This window comes from Neoarius graeffei, chromosome 1 (assembly GCF_027579695.1).
Source record: "Neoarius graeffei isolate fNeoGra1 chromosome 1, fNeoGra1.pri, whole genome shotgun sequence".
Classification (NCBI taxonomy): domain Eukaryota; kingdom Metazoa; phylum Chordata; class Actinopteri; order Siluriformes; family Ariidae; genus Neoarius; species Neoarius graeffei.
In genome coordinates this window covers 69,640,444-69,652,239 of record NC_083569.1, presented here as the reverse complement: position 1 = coordinate 69,652,239, position 11,796 = coordinate 69,640,444, and the positions used below count along the sequence as shown (strand labels likewise).

Sequence of the window (11,796 nt, the reverse complement as noted above, 5' to 3'; positions counted from 1 at the left end):
GAAAACCACTAGCCACAGTGGCCGGTGAGCAAAAAAGTTAATGTAAAGCCCTGCTACTTTGACTTAAGTAATGAAGTTGGGTACTTTGTCCACCTCTGGGCTTCGACTTAAATAACACCTTGTCCTCTTTCCTATCACATGCACTATGTCATTACAGTGCCACATGAAACATGAAACGTTTTTGCTCTTGTCCAGGCTTGAGAAAGGAGACAGGACTCGACTCCTTGCACATCTGAAAGTCAAATAAGCACCATAGCAGAGCTGGCACACTGGGATTGTCCCTCCTGCAAGCAAGGGGAAGAAAAGAAAAAAAGAAAAACACACACACACACACACACAGAGAGAGAGAGAGAGAGAGAGAGAGAGAAAGAGAGAGAGAGAGTCAGACGCCCAAAGCTGCCCTTGTGTCAACAAACTCTTCTGCCATGCTCGTTAGATCCAGAAGAAGCCTCTGGACTACTTTATGCCTCTTTTTTTCTATTTAAGAGACTACAGTTTTGGGAAATAAATGAATACTGGAGTTATCTGTGAAAATACAGCACCTCCGGCAAACACTTGCCACACCTTCAGCCCTCTAACAGGTAAAGGCTTTCTTTCTGTTTGTGTGTCATGGCTACAGCCTTCAGACTCAGGGCTAATAATAATAATAATAATAATAATGATGATGATGATGATAAAATGATAGATAAAGTGAAAAACGTAGTACATTTTGACTTGTTGGACTTGCTGAGCTGAACACTTCCTCACCTGTTGAGCTTCATGTTTAACACCTTTCCTTTCAGTCCTGTGTTCAAACATACACAGCACATAACCCAGTGCTGAATTAACACTTTCAGAGTTCATTTGTGTCCAACTGGACACATATAAACACAGTAGGGTGTTAGATCAACACTCAGGGTGTTAATTCAACACTGGGGATTTTGCTGTGTGTCGTGATAAAGTATCTATTTATTTTGCTTTGAAACAGAAACTCTTTCCAGATGAGGAACTAGTTTGGGGCATTAACTTTAACCTTGTGCAGGTGGATAACTCGGATTTTATAGTGTCATCTTCGTTTTGTTTTGCTTCGTGTTTACACCTGGTTAGTATTTTGTGTAAATACAGCTATATGACATCACTGGCTGGATATAAATCAGTTTATGAACTAGTAAAGCAGTTAAACCTGAGCTTACATCTGTACAAATGTTGTAAACATTGCCTAGAAGGTTCCTGCCTAGATAAATCATGTATTCATCATCATCACAAAAACTTATTGCCTCATGGCCAGTTTTCCCAAATGTTAACCTAATTTGAATAACCTGTTTATAGAAATCACATCTGCATCACCTGACAATCTGTTTAACTCTTTACCCCTTAAAGCAGTTGCTACAATCACCCTTGTATATGTATATACTGTTCACCCTTAGAACATATTTACAAGAAAAAAAGTCTAAAGACAAGGCGTCATATGTCGTCATTAAGGGATATGCACGGGGTCGTCATTAAGGGGTAAAGAGTTAAAGCTAGGTTTGTTGATTATGATTTTTTTGTTATGAGTTTGGATGTTCTTCTTGTGTCTGCGTGGGTTTCCTCCGGTTTCCCCCCACAGTCCAAAGACATGTAGGTTAGGCTAATTGGTGGCTCTAAATTGATCGTAGGTGTGAATGTGAGCGTGAATGAAGAAGAAGAAACCTTACTAGAGTGTCCAGGGAGCAGTTAAGTACCTTGCTCAAGGGCACTTCAGCCCAAGACCGCCCCACGTTAACCTAACTGCATGTCTTTGGACTGTGGAGGAAACCGGAGCACCTGGAGGAAACCCACGGGGAGAACATGCAAACTCCACACAGAAAAGCCCTCGCCGGCCGCTGGGTTCAAACCCAGAACCTTCTTGCTGTGAGGCGACCGTGCTAACCACTACACCACCGTGCCGCCAATGGTTGTCTGTGTCTATGTGTCAACCCTGCGATGACCTGGCGACTTGTCCAGGGTGTACCCCGCCTCTCACCCATAGTCAGCTGGGATAGGCTCCAGCTTGCCTGCGACCCTGTAGGACAAGATAAGCGGCTACAGATAATGGATGGATGGTAGTCTATTATTATTATTAATACTATCCAGATTTCTACATCCATAGAAACCCCTCTGAATGTATACTGTGTGCACTGACTATCAGCATCAGTACTTTACAGCAAACTGCTAGCTGCACATGGTTAAAATGGCTCTTGTGCAATATACCGACTTACTTGTACAATACTATCTGGGTAATACTGGTAATAATACCTGTGCAATACTTACATGTGCAATACCACCTTTGTAATACGCTTATGTTAACTATATATCTGCAAACCATTTAATTTATGCAAATTTGTTAATTTTTTTATCTCTAAATTTGTAGTTTATTTCTTTATATATATAGTCTCCTTTTTTGTATACTTGGTACTTTTGCACTACCCCTTCACTGTCTTATCTTTTTCTCTTTATATATTTTGCTGCTGTAACAATTTCCCCTTGTGGGATAATAAAAGGCTATCTTATCTTCTTCTTATCATTATTCTATAAAAAGGACTGATCAGTGATTTCGATGATGAGGGTGAAACACGGTGTTGACTGTATTTGTACTCTAAGGAGTTAACCGGTTAAGAGCAGTTTGTCAGGATGTTTACTGTTGGAGCCTTTGTTTACAGTCTCGTAGGTAATGAGGTGTGGCCACAGTGAGCCGAGCACCCGTAATACTCACTGTGAAAGTAGAATTATGCATGACTATTATTGTTATTGTGTTTCTATAAACCTTCACATTAGACATGCATGCATATGGGTGTAACCTGCACTTTGATAGCATGATAAACCAGCTTTTCATGCCATTCAGGTAAACACACTTGTGCTATTCTTGTTGTATATACAATATGTAGGCTGTGATGCATCCTTTCGACCAAGCAGATGTTTCTCAGAGCTTTGCAGGTATCTTTAAAGTCTGGTTGCCACCAAAAGTGAAAAGCAAGACAATTAACTCACATTTCATTCTCACTGTGGCACAGGAGAATTGTGGTCATTTTGTCAGTTGATATCTGATTACAAACTGAATTGATTAGGCTTCGATCGGTTTGGTTGCTGTCAAGCCAACAACTTGATAAAAGTCTGATATTTGGTATCATCTATCATGTTTTTCAACACCTTTTGGCAGACTGACTGTTTCTACCATATTACATTTGTTAAACCAGCTCCTTGCCTAATATAACCTTTGTAGCTTGATAGCCATGGAAATTAAATAAAGTCAATAAAATATTTTTGGTTAGGTGAAATATACTGATGGTTTGGAAAGTTAAGGTGTCAAAGTGTGTCACCGCATACACAAGAAGAAAAAAAAACTATTTTGGCCATTTTGGTTGTATTAGCAACAATATAAAAATAGGGGGAAAAAATTGGTAAATGTAAATCAGTATCCTAAGAAAACCAAGAATTAAGAATAGGGTTTGACATTTCACATTAGGGATTACATTTTTATTGTGGATTTAAAGACGCCTATAAATGTACTCCAGGACACTGTGAAAGTTTAGGGATGGTATTAAACACCCTTTTCCACCAGCTGATTGTGAGTGATCAAGTGCAAGAAACAAGCAAAATATATTTATAGAAAAACTACAGCGTGACTCCTCAAATACAGACATACAGTAGCTTTCTCTTTGTCTGTCTGTCTGTCTGTCTGTCTGTCTGTCTCCCCTCCTTTCTTCCAGAATAAACTTGGTGATGTCGGCATTGTGCAGGTAGTGTTTAGCATAAAAGCTTTTTTGAGACGTGTGGGTTTACTTTCGAAACGTCTCCCCACTTGTATTGTGAGCTTGGGAAGTAAACAGAGATCTTGTCATGTCTTACGACATCTTCTCCACATGACATGAAACTGTCTGTAACATCCACTTTGTCCCTGCAAACCTGCAGTAACCAAAACAGTGTCACACATAATCATACCCGTTTCTAGTAAATGAGAAAGAGATCCTTTTGAGTACGTTGTTGAATCATGCTAACCGTGATGCTACAACCAGTATGCAAATACAACTCAAATGAAGACCAGTTTTCATTTACGTGGTAGTCTAAGAAAATACTTTTGTTTTTGAGCCAACAAACCAACAAGGAAGTTGATCAGTCAGGATCATAGACATAGACAGATAAATCATGACATCAGAATCATGAAACTCAGTGAAACTGATTTAAACGTTTAGAAAGACAGAGTGTGGTTCTGCTCAAGCATCTGAAAGTCTTTTATTTATCTGTTGGATAAGTTTAGAATTCATCTTATCTCATTATCTGTAGCCACTTTATCCTGTTCTACAGGGTCGCAGGCAAGCTGGAGCCTATCCCAGCTGACTACGGGCGAAAGGCGGGGTACACCCTGGACAAGTCGCCAGGTCATCACAGGGCTGACACATAGACACAGACAACCATTCACACTCACATTCACACCTACGGTCAATTTAGAGTCACCAGTTAACCTAACCTGCATGTCTTTGGACTGTAGGGGAAACCGGAGCACCCGGAGGAAACCCACGCAGACAACATACAAACTCCGCACAGAAAGGCCCTCGCCGGCCACGGGGCTCGAACCCAGACCTCCTTGCTGTGAGGCGACAGCGCTAACCACTACACCACTGTGCTGCCCAAGTTTAGAATTATAGCACATAAATATTCATCCATCCATTATCTGTAGCCTCTTATCCTGTCCTACAGGGTCGCAGGCAAGCTGGAGCCTATCCCAGCTGACTATGGGCAAGAGGCGGGGTACACCCTGGACAAGTTGCCAGGTTATCACAGGGAATGACACATAGACAAACAACTATTATATAAATATTCAATATGTGTATAAAGGTTTGAGTTAATAATGCCACCTCTTTCTTTTATTTAAAATGTTTTATTTTGAAAAAGCACCCTGATGGCCAGCACTGTGGCACAGGTGGTAGCATCACCACCTCACAGATTTGGCACAGGGCGGCATGGTGGTGCACTGGTTAGCACTGTCACCTTGCAGCAAGAAGGTTCCGGGTTTGAACCTCATGGATGACAGGTGCCTTTCTGTGTGGAGTTTGCATGTTCTCCCAGCGTCTGCCCAGGTTTACCCCACAGTTCAAAGACATGCTTTTTAGGTTAAATACCCAGCCACTGGGGTTTGCACAAGCCAGTGTATACTTAGTGCTTGGCCCAAGCCTGGATAGATTGAGGAGGGTTGAAAGAACACCAATGTACCTACTGCCAAAGTTTAAAACCAACCACCCATTGCCATGATTAGTATGACTAAAGGCGATTAATTGTATTGAGGTTCTGTGCGTGCTCTCCCTGTGTCTGCACTGGTTCTCATGTGTCGTCCCACCTACCCTCCAAAAAACTACCAAAACCTGCTAGTAGGTCAATTGGCAACTTTAAATTGCTCCTAGGCATGAATGAGTGGCATCTCATCCAGGACGTATTCATGCCCAGTGTTCCCCGGATAGACTCCAGATCCACTGCAAACATCTCATCTCATCTAATTATCTCTAGCCGCTTTATCCTTCTACAGGGTCGCAGGCAAGCTGGAGCCTATCCCAGCTGACTAAGGGCGAAAGGTGGGGTACACCCTGGACAAGTCGCCAGGTCATCACAGGGCTGACACATAGACACAGACAACCATTCACACTCACATTCACACCTACGGTCAATTTAGAGTCACCAGTTAACCTAACCTGCATGTCTTTGGACTGTGGGGGAAACCGGAGCACCCGGAGGAAACCCACGCGGACACGGGGAGAACATGCAAACTCCACACAGAAAGGCCCTCGCCGGCCCCGGGGCTCGAACCCAGGACCTTCTTGCTGTGAGGCGACAGCGCTAACCACTACACCACCGTGCCGCCCCCACTGCAAACATGACCAGGATAAAGCAGTTACTCTAGATGAATGAATGAAAAGCTATCTGATGTGCGATTACTGAGCATTTAGGTTAAAAAGTCCACACGTATCGTCTCTGCCAGTTTCCATCATAGTGGTGAGACACATCTGTTTGTTCAACACTTCAAAACATGTGATGTATGTTTTGACACACACCTGGTTCAGACACAACAGCATTGATGTTTATGGTTAAAGTCATCGATCCATTTTGTGAATCACATTTGCTGATGCTTACAAAAAGCAATGCTAATGAATGGATATGCTTATCAGCCAATTAGGTGGTGTGGTCCTTCTCAAGAGGCTTTGTAATATACACTGTTTCATCGTGAAACATTCACGATAGCAACTAATACCATGGATATCTGCCCTCTACACCTATTTGATTTATAAAGCTTCAGTTCACTGGATTGAGTTGCAGCCATGAGCTACAGGCTACTTGATATCAGCACATGGTACATATAAGGAAAGATATACACAAGTACGCACAGCGTGGAGAATAGAAAGACAAAGATGAAGTAGACTCCAAGGAGCTTGGGGGAATGGACAAAAGAAGAGACAGACTGAGACACAAGGGAAGGGGGAAATGTCAAACCAGTTTTGTTTATTTTTTTAAAATACAGTCATGTCCATAAGTATTCGGACAGTGATACAATTTTGGACATTTTGCCTCTGTACACCACCACAAAGGATTTGAAATTAAGCAGTCAAGCAGTAATTGAAGTGTAGGCTTTAAGCTTTAATTCAAGGTGTTTAACACAATATTGTATTAACCTTTTAGCCATTTTTACATTGTCTCTCCATTTTCACAGGCCCAAAAGTAACTGGACAATCGACTGATAAGCAAGTTCGTGGCCAGTTACAGCCTGTTTTCTCATTATGTCATGAGATAAAAGATCTGTAGTTGAATGCAGTTGTTGAATTTCAGTTTGGCAGCTGTCCATAGGAACTCAATATCAGGTCCAAAGAGATGAAGAAGAAGCCTTTATTTGTCACATGCACACTCACAGTGAAATTCATCTTCTGTATTTAACCCATCTGAAGCAGTGAACACACACACATCCAGAGCAGTGGATACTACAGCGCCCAGGGAGCAGTTAGGGGTTAGGTACCTTGCTCAAGGGCACTTCAGCCCAAAGCCACCCCATGTTAACCTAACTGCATGTCTTTGGACTGTGGGGGAAACCGGAGCACCCGGAGGAAACCCACACGGACACGGGGAGAACACGCAAACTCCACACAGAAAGGCCCTCGCCGGCCGCTGGGTTCAAACCCAGAACCCTAGTGCTGTGAGGCAACAGTGCTAACCACTACACCACCGTGCTACCCATGTTGATGCAAATGAAGGAGGCCATCATTAAGTTGAAAAAGAAAAACCAAACAAACCTATCAGAGAGATAGCAGAAACTTCAGAAGTGGCCAAATCAACAATTTGGTACGTTCTTATAAAGGAGTGCACTGGTGAGTTCGAGCAACACCAAAGGATCTTGAAGACCATGGAAGATAACTAAAGTGGATGATCGTAGAATACTTTCCTTGGTATAGAAAAAAACAAAACCCTTCATATCTAGCCAATCAAGAACACTCTTCAGTCTAGGTAGGGCTATCATTGTCAAAGTGTACAATCAAGAGATGCCTTCATGAATGTAAAGACAAAGGGTTTACCTCAAGATACAAATCTCTGATACTGTAACACTCAAGAACAGAAAGCCCAGAATAGACTTTGCTAGAAAGCTTACCCAGTTCTGGAACAAGATTCTTTGAACAGATGAAACCAAGAATAACTTGTACCAGAATGATGGGAAGAGAAGTGTATAGAGAAGGAAAGGAAGAGCTCATGATTCAAAACATATCATGTCATCTGTCAAACATGGTGCATGTATGGCTGCCAGTGGAACTGGGTCATACAGTAGGTGTTCACTGATGATGTGATTGCTGAGAGAAGTAGCACTGTGAATTCTGAAGTGTATAGAGATACGTATACTTTCTGCTCTGATTCAGTCGAACACTGTAGAACTGATAGGATGGCGCTTCACAGTAGATATGGATAATCTTCAGGCAAAGAAATTGAGTATTCTTCAACGACAGAGACAGTCACTTACTGAAGACAAAACTGAAGGCAGGAAGACCCACAAACAAGCAGCAACTGAAGGTGGCTGCAGTAAAAGCCCAGAAAAGCATCTCAAAGGAGATGTGTGTGTGTTTTTTTCCAAACTCCAGGCAGTCACTAGCCAGGTTTCCATTGTAGTTTTGTGCACAATAGAAGTGATATTTAAAAAATTTTGACAGTACAAAATTGCGAATGGCCTGTGTTACCATGAAGTGATGTTATGCAAATAAAGCTAGGTTTTCTCCTCTTGTGATAGCGCTTACAGAGCACCCTTTTTTCAGAAAGGTAGTGTTTACATTTGCTCTTCATGTCATGCAAATGTCATATCACTTCAATGCAAAAAAAAGTTTCTAATTCAATTTTGCAAAATACTGCTTTGTCAAATTTCTGAAAAACCATCTCATGCGAGTGTAAAAATGTTTTTGCGTTATTTTGAGGTGTTTTTTTATGTGTTTCCATTACTTGTTTTTAGTTTGCTATTTCAAATTACGCATTAAGCAGGTTAATGGGAACACAGCTACTGATTCCAAAGGATTTGCGTCCAAGTATTAAAAATTATGCTTCTATTTATTATTATGGTAGTTTGTCCAATTACATTACATTACGGGCATTTAGCAGCAGAGGTGGAAAGTAACGAAGTACATTTACTTGAGTACTGTACTTAAGTACGCTTTTTGAGTATCTGTACTTAAGTTTGTTTGGGGTTTTTTGGAAACTTATGACTTTAATTTCACTACATTTGAAAGACAAATATCATACTTTTTACTCCACTACATTTCTATCAAGGTCCTCGTTACTATGAAGCGGCTTTGAAAGTGGATGTTTTTTCTTTTCTAAAACGTGATTTTTTTTTGCAGTTGACACTGAGACAGCCTATCAGTAATCACTAGGGTCACGTCACGTCCATAGACTGTATAAAATCAAGTTCAATGATTTCTCCGCAGCATCATTTGAACATGATTAGTTGATGCCAGAATGGAAGAAGGTGGTTCTTCTGGGGAACGCACACACACCCATGGCCCATGAACCCATGTTTCAGTTTTCTGAAAGGATTAGAGTTGATTTGTTTTAAATGTTTGTTTTGTTTGCCTAAAGTGAACCACATCATGGCCTACAAAAACTCGTCGTCCAACCTGCAGAAGCATACTGAGGTATATAAACGTTTTATTCCAAGAGAAAGCTTGCAGTGAAGTTGTCTGTGCTTTTAGAGCTAGTGATAACGTTGCAAATGTAGCTATGCAGTCTGGTTAGTCAAATTACTTTCTATGGATTTTCCCGCCAAGTTGCCATCGCCTTGTCCAAAGCTAACATTAACACATAGCTAGTTAACTTGGACACTGTTAGTTAGCATGTAAAAATGGAGTTACGCTAACATGAATAACATTAACTTATCTGAAGTCCTTTCAGAAATAAGTTTTAGCATAATCCTGCCAAATAAACAGAATGTAGAAATCTTTCTTTTCTAGTAACGTTAGCTACTCAATATGAATTTGAGTTTGAAAAGAGTTTGCTAGCATGTCAGGTGGAGCTTCACTGACTAGCTAGCTTAATGTTAAACCACCATGATGGCACAGCATGCGTTCATTTTGTGAATTCACAAAATAATCCAGTCGGTTGCTTCAGAGGCACGAGGTATTATAAGCGTTGTGACAATAATACAGTATGTTGACAGAAAATGTGCTTTTAATACATAAGTATTTTTAAAAGCAAGTACTTCAGTACTTTAACTTAAGTAAAAATTTGACTGGACAACTTTCACTTGTATCGGAGTGACATTTGACCAGTGGGATCTGTACTTTGACTTAAGTAATGAAGTTGGGTACTTTGTCCACCTCTGTTTAGCAGACACTCTTATCCAGAGCAGCATACAATATACCCAGAATAGCCTGGGGAGCACTTGGGGGTTAGGTGCTTTGTTCAAGGGCACTTCAGCCATTCCTGCTGGTCTAGGGAATTGAACCGGCGACCTATTGGTCCCAAAGCTGCCTCTCTAACCATTTAGAGCCTGTAAAACTGGAAGGACTATGTAAAAAATGGGTGTAATTCCTAAACATTTAATGTATTATTTTTGCTAAACCCCTTGAATTAAAGATGAAAGTCTACACTTCAGTCACATCTTGAAATGATGACTTCATTTCTAATCCATTGTGGTGGTGTACAGAGGCAAAATTGCCAAAACTGTGTAAGTGTCCGAATACTTATGGACATGGTCATAAGTAGATCATAACTAGTGCATGTCCACACACAAGAAAACCCTCTCACCTTTCAACAGTGGTGACAACTCAAATTAAATGCAATCTTATGAGACCATTTAAGGAATAGCATTTGCTTCCTACCATACATTCACCCTAGCAAGCAACAAGTCACTCAGAGTTTGTTTCTTGTGGGCGTGTTGAGACAGTGTGAAAACTAGGCGTTTGATTTGCATGTTACGTGCTTGGCTTTGTACTAGCTTGTGGCTCGTAGGTTAACAAAGAATGCTCATCCGTACACTCATCAGAGGCACCAACAATCTCTGATACTTCCTTCCAAGCTTTGTTTTCTTTTTCAAGTCTTTATACCCATTTTATGATCGGATAGGATAATGTGAAACGTTTTCTCCCGTTCCAAACAGTAAACAGGATCTACTTGTATGTAGGAACTGTGTTTGTTTGTTGGATTAATTGTTTTACTTCATTGTACATAATTTGCATATAAGTGAGTGTTGACCTGTCCAGGGTGTACCCCGCTTTTCACCCAAACTTGGCTGGGATTGGCTCCAGCTCCCCCGTGACCCTCCTTAGGTAACTGGTATAGATAATATGGGCAATTCTTCAGCAGAGAGGCCAAAATTATGAAATTATTAAGATTGCCTTTAACTTGTCATCTCAGGGATTTTGCTAAAGTATGGAATCCAAGGAAAATGTTCTGAAAACCATATTTAAAAATCATCACCTCAATTATAGCAATGTCGCTTTAGAGAAATCTTGGTTTGAATTTTAAGAAATGAAAGTTCAGTTGGTTGTTTTTTACTCAATTCGATGACTGACTTTTCTTTCCACATAAAAGATTTTGCGTTCAGAGTTAAACATAGAAAAATTGGCTATGTTTTTTTAGGGTCAAAAAGATACCCCATACAGTGTGTGATTTTTTTTTATTTAATACCATTATCTTGAGTACTGTAACTAAAAAAAGTTACCACATTTTGCTGTGAATGTCATTGTTACTGAAGAACTACCAATTTATGGATGGGCGAGAAGATCTAAATTCAAAGGCCTTTATCACACTGGTGCACTGTTGCTTGCTGCGGTCACCGAAATCACGACTTCATGTTGCACGCATATAGAGAAAATGAATTGTCGTTTTGTTGCATTATAGAGTGCATACAGGTTTAGGTGCCCATGAACGTTCTCTGCCATCTTTTCACACAGACAAACATTTTAGAAACACAAAAGATTAAGACACCACAGTCTAATCCCAAAAATCGTTGAGAGCTTTATGTACAGTACATAGTGCATGAAATTTTCTAGCACCACTTTCAGTCAGAGTAAACAGTTATAACAAAATACTGTATTAACCTTTTAGCCATTTTTACATTGTCTCTCCATTTTCACAGGCCAAAAGTAACTGAACAATCAACTGATAAGCAATTTCGTGCAATATACCTCACAGACATACTGTACAGGCCGTGTTTATACAACACAGGTTCATGCTACATGAAGTGGAATAGTCTAGCAAAACCATTTCAACATTCATCTTAATAGAAACTCTGCAGAAAAGTTTGATTTCACCCCTGTTCTTGATAATACATGTAGTAAAATAGTA

At 40.5% G+C, this 11,796-nt stretch overlaps 1 protein-coding gene across 1 annotated transcript in view; it reads left to right on the top strand.

The window, feature by feature from the left end:
- The first annotated feature begins 357 nt into the window (after positions 1-357).
- zgc:194930 (uncharacterized protein LOC557813 homolog) overlaps positions 358-11,796 on the top strand; it is a 30,204-nt gene continuing 18,765 nt past the window's right edge. The window contains exon 1 of the mRNA XM_060924608.1: positions 358-581. The gene's annotated coding sequence lies outside the window, so the exon portion shown is untranslated. The remainder of the gene's footprint in view (positions 582-11,796) is intronic.